Raw genomic sequence first — 5,524 nt, 5'->3', positions numbered from 1 at the left:
CTTGACTGATGAACAAAGCGGAATGATTAGACAGCATCATGATCAAACCTAAATTGGGATCTGAGAAGATAACATCTTGACAGATGAACAAAGCGGAATGATTAGATAACATCATGATCAAACCTAAATTGGGATCTGAGAAGACAGCATCTTGACAGATGAACAAAGCGGAATGATTAGACAGCATCATGATCAAACCTAAATTGGGATATGAGAAGACAGCATCTTGACAGATGAACAAAGCGGAATGATAAGACAGTTATCCTGATCAAACCACTCTAGGAATCAAGAACACGAAACTCAAGAAGGAACAATTTTGATTCAAGAAATCGAGATTTTGATCGATTCCATTACAGGATTGACTGTCTCTTGCCAAGAACTTTAGGAGTGCGCGATCTCTGTTGAGAACCAGACACAGGTAACTTGCTGAGGTTTTGAGTATTGACCATTTTTTCTGAGAGAGCTGAATTTTGCCGGGGATTGAAGGCTGCGCGAGCAAATTCTAGACTCCGTTAGGGAAACTGATTTTCTTGGAGACTTGACTCTTCTGAAGAGTGGACTCGACTGAGGAGTTTAGAGGTTTGGCTTGAGATGCGCTCGTACCCTTCTTATCTTAACTTGTTGGAGATATTGTTACTGATTGCCTTTGTGTGCTTGACATCTTTTATGACGCAAGTCATACAAGATGCCCCTAGTATATTGTGTTTTCATGACAGGAGTTTTAAGGAGGCAGGACAATGATGGTTGAAGAGAAGATGAATCGCTTCATGAAGGCTTAAGGTTGCACATTTTTTTTGTGGAGAGAGTAGGACAATCACCATGATGGCTGAGTCTGAGAATCCCTTCTTTCGCATTGCTCACTTTTGGAGGCTTAAGGTCTCTGGTAGGTTTGAACAAGATGTCTCTCGCCCCTTCTGATACCTAAACCAGGATTTACTTTGAATTTTCTTCGTATTTCAAAGGACACACTCCCATTCTTCCAGCACCCGACAATTTGGACTTTGCAAGGAAAGAGAACACAAATATTAAGGAGGAACATATTTCCAATGACTCAATCAAAGAAGATTCTTATTGTTCGAAGGACTCGACTCACTTTCGACTCATTCTTGGATCTGATGTGTCATTTTTTAAGGGTATGGCTTAGCCACTCTTAGAGTATTTCGAAGACCGTGTCAAGAGGCACTACTCTCCTCTTTCGGTGTTTATGTCATGATTATTATCCCTTTTCGGATTGCTCGGTTTCAATGCCCCTAGTTTAGAGGAATGTTAAAGTAAGCTTGTTGGCACTACTTAGACTCCAAGATTTTACCCTGGTTGAAGACTGTTTCTCCATCTCAATGATTCGCTTTTTGTTGGAAGTCATTGCCATTGACCAGATTGCCTTTCCAGGTTTTCAATCGGCGGACCGCTTGCCCTAACTTTTGCCTGGTTCGCCCTTTCGGGTTTTCAATCCAGCGGGCTTGATACCCTAACTTTTGCCTAAGCCGACTTTTCAGCTGTCAACTTAGCGGGTGAATGACCCTAAATTTTGCCTAGACCGCCCTCTCGGGTTTTCAGCCTAGCGGGTCTTCAGACTCCATCGTTTTTTCTTCTTGACTTTGAACCTCTGCTTGTTCTCCAGAAGGACTTTCTAGGCGGGCTTGGGTTCAAATTGGTTGAATATTTCTTTTGGATTTCAAAGTTTCGACCGAACCTGGATTGGCCAGGTTGCCTAAGTACTCCAAAAATGGAGGATCAGGTCTGCGTAGTTCGCTGGGGTTTGGAACAGAATGATTTGGCTTTAAGCTCAAAGGTTGAAAGGGAATAATTTGACTTTTATTTCAATGGTTGACCAAACCTGAATTGATCAGGTTGCCTACGTACCCTGTAGAAAGGGATCAGGTCAGACGTAGTTCGGACAAAATGCCCTTGGTTTGGTCGATACAGATTAGTTGGAAGGCCTTCCGAGGCAGTCAAGGGAGAGAAGCACTTGTTCGGGCCAATAGGTTTGTGGGGGTTTGAAAAGAATGTTTGATTTTGTTGAGGCTCGAAGGTGTTTGCAAAAGGATTTTTTTAAACTTGGAATTTTGGCATTTAAGGCTCAGGCGTCCAAGGATGGCCTTCTGATGTTTTGGCATACAAGCTTCTTGAATGGCTAAGGTTCAATGGCTTTGAACTTTTTCTCTTTCGCTCCCCCTTTTTTTTTTTTGAGGAGTCTGGCGACATTTCCTGGCAAGACTTAATCTGCACTGTACAAGCTTGACTGATTGAATTCCCACTTTGTCTTTGGGATCTTGCACTGATATTCGGGATTCTACGACTCTGGGTCTTCTCTGAATGCTGAAGATTTTGAAAATTTTCAATCTATTTATCGACTCTGCTTCCTGCGATTCTGACGTTCTTGAGGAGCTGACGTGGGCATGCTCCCTTCTCCTTTCTTCTCTGGATTCTATATCTTTTTTTTTCTTTTGTTCATTCTTCTTCTTTTTCACTTGAAATGCGGGAATGTCCCTACTCCTTGATTACTTTGACTTAAAATTCCATTGGAATGTATAGCCCAAGTATATTTTTTTTGGGGTTCATGTTCTATACTCATGACTTTGTTGTCCGAAAGTCTTCTCTCAATTTTTCATCAACTTCACTCGATGTCTGGTATTCTTCGTTTGAAATTTTTGCTTTTTCGATCTGATGTCTGAAGCTGAGGGTGACTCACGTTGAACAGTGCCAAGGCACGCTTCCGGTTTATCCTCATAGGAACAAGCAACACTTCTTTGAACCCTCTAAATAGGTTTATCGATTCTTTGCGCTCTTAGGGAGATAAAATTTTACCAATCCTTATTTCTCGAGTTTTGGATTTCGATATCACTATCCACGGTATCGATTTCATCTTCAAGTGGCTTTCCTCGACGGTCCTCCTCTCGTTTGATCATCTTTCAAATCTCGGGGAGAATTTCATCGACATCCTCGTCCGAGGAGGGTGTCTTAATTTGTTTATTAACATTAGATCCAAGAGTGAACATATACAAGAATATTGACGACACTGGAATCAAATGCTCATTGCATTGAATGTTTGAAGTACATACAATGATTTTTGACGCGCCACGATAGGCTCTCCATCAAATTCAACAAAAGATTGGACATTGGCTCACAATGAGAGAGACCAATAAACACAACATACTTAGAATTGATATTGACATGGTTAGACTTACCAACTTTGACAGGAGGGTTGGTATACACACTTCAAAACAAATTTCAAAGATGCGACACTACATCTGAGGCAACGGATTGGCGCTGAAAGTTCAAGGGCAACGTGCCTTCCTTAATGATGATAATGATTGGGGAGATCGACCCTGGAGTAAGAATCTCAGAAGGGGCAATCCTATAATGTCCTATCAACTTGGCTCAAACTGATCCGTTGGCATTGGTAGGATTTTCTCTGGCATGGTGATATCTCCTGAATTTCAAGCTCCGACATCTTTCATTTTCCCTATGCAATCGATCTACTTCCTACCCCAGAGTGGTACAGGTAAAGGTGGTAAGATATATGAAGGGTTGAATGGGTGAAATGGTTCCCATGGTGGGTGAAAGAGGTGCAACACAGTTAGGTGCAGGGTTCTTGGAAGCACTTGAGTTCAAGAATAATGAGGGGATCTCTGTCTATCAGGTCATGGATATCATCATCATCTCTCTCATTTCTGTCAAGACGAGATTTTCAGTATACTCAGCCATCTGGGCAATGTGAGAGGAAATAGGTACAACGGACTAGCTAGACCAAGCGAGTTCAGAGATGAAAGCTCCTTTGAGGTTGATGGTAGACAAGTGACTAAGACTCCCGTCATGGGCACCATAAACACTAGGCTCAATGAGAATTTATTTAATCATATGGCAATGTAATGTGCAAGTTGAAACAAAAGGTAGCACAAACACATCCTTCCCTTGGATGAAATCCGACAGCATAACAGATGTACATGAAGATGTGGTACGGCAAGTACATGGTTTGTCAACAAGCCTAAAAGGATGATGATTACGCTCAAGGGTTCTAAAAAAAATCGACAGCATGACTGCTATACTAGGAGGGTCTCAGCAACTAAACATGAAGGGTATGCCTTCATGGTCAAGATAAAGCAGGGCTCTCAGCAAGAACACACACTCCGGTAATGATAATGGCAAGATAGACTCATAATCGTCACGCAGAGTACATCTAATCAGGATCAATCAAATGATCAAGCTCATGGGAGACAGATCATGACTAAAAGAGCAGAGAATCTGATGATAATCCACATATTGGATAGATGGGGAAAAATTGATTAGATTAGAAGGAAACCTAGCTAAGAAGCAAGCCCTAATCTAATAATAAATATATACATCCTAACCATGAGCACCAACCCTAGTCTAATCTAGCGGAGCCAAGGAGGTCTCGACTCGTGACAGACTGATGAGTGTACTAGGACCGCGCTGTAGCCACGCAAGGTGAGCTACCCTAGTCTACAAATGGGACAAGGCTCCTAACTCTAGGCTTCACATGTGTAAGCAACACATGTTCGTCCTTATATGAATGCAATATATATACATATATAAACACGGGTACTTCCTAGTGGAATTTCACTAAGTCAGTAAGTATATACATAATATATAAAACAAAGTAGGGCTCCGGACTCAATCTATCGGGTACTATGCCTATGAACCATACTTAATATGTATAACTCAAATGCATCGAGTGTTATACATAGTATGCTTCATTGCTCATCGGCTGCTGTAAACACAAGTGCACCGAGTGTTTACGGCTGCAGCGCTGGCGCATAGCTTGGAAATAGATTCAACAGCACCATCATGGTGTAGTAACATCCCAGTCGGACACGCATTGAATCTATCCCGTGGAGCCAATAATGAAAACAATGAAAGAAATAAAAAATATGACAATGCATACTGTGCAGTGTGTGAATCCCTTGTTTTAATTACGCTCCTACTTGGTGCCCTTGGATTTCTAACGATAAAGTTCCCATTTAACTTGGTTTTGACCCAAATTTCTTCAAAATTAATTAAAAGGGCATTTTTACAGAGTTAGGCAATGTTTTAAAAACTCCCCAGCAGAGTCGCCATCCTGTGGACCCCGATCCGAGAGAGGCGAGGGGACGTGCCCCCACGCGAGTCTCAGGATCATCCACGTGAAGGAGAGCTCCACCAAGGAACTCTCGAAAGAGTGCCCCTCACAGCATGAGTGGCGATGTAAAGTGAGATACCTCTCGACTGGGAGACTGGCCCGGATTCGAGGCGTACCTTGAACAAAGAACGAGTCGCCATCCAAGGAAGTAGGCCCTGGATCCCATGCTGTGCTCTGCCGTAACAGAATAACCAGAGATACAAAAGGTCCGTGCCTGATGACGAATGGGGAAGGGGTTAGGCGCCCCCAATTCGCCCAAGTGCAAGCACCTGGTCTCTTATGCCATTTATTATTAACTTTGAAGAGTTTTGGGCAAAAATCATGTGAAATGGGAACAATCAATCCCGAGAAAACGTCTATCTAAGCCTGCATGACCCGGGGATG

Source organism: Tasmannia lanceolata, unplaced genomic scaffold, assembly GCF_043159265.1.
Source record: "Tasmannia lanceolata isolate RefF3 unplaced genomic scaffold, GAP_Taslan_0.1 ptg000007l, whole genome shotgun sequence".
Classification (NCBI taxonomy): Eukaryota; Viridiplantae; Streptophyta; class Magnoliopsida; order Canellales; family Winteraceae; genus Tasmannia; species Tasmannia lanceolata.
This window is presented reverse-complemented; position numbering follows the sequence as displayed.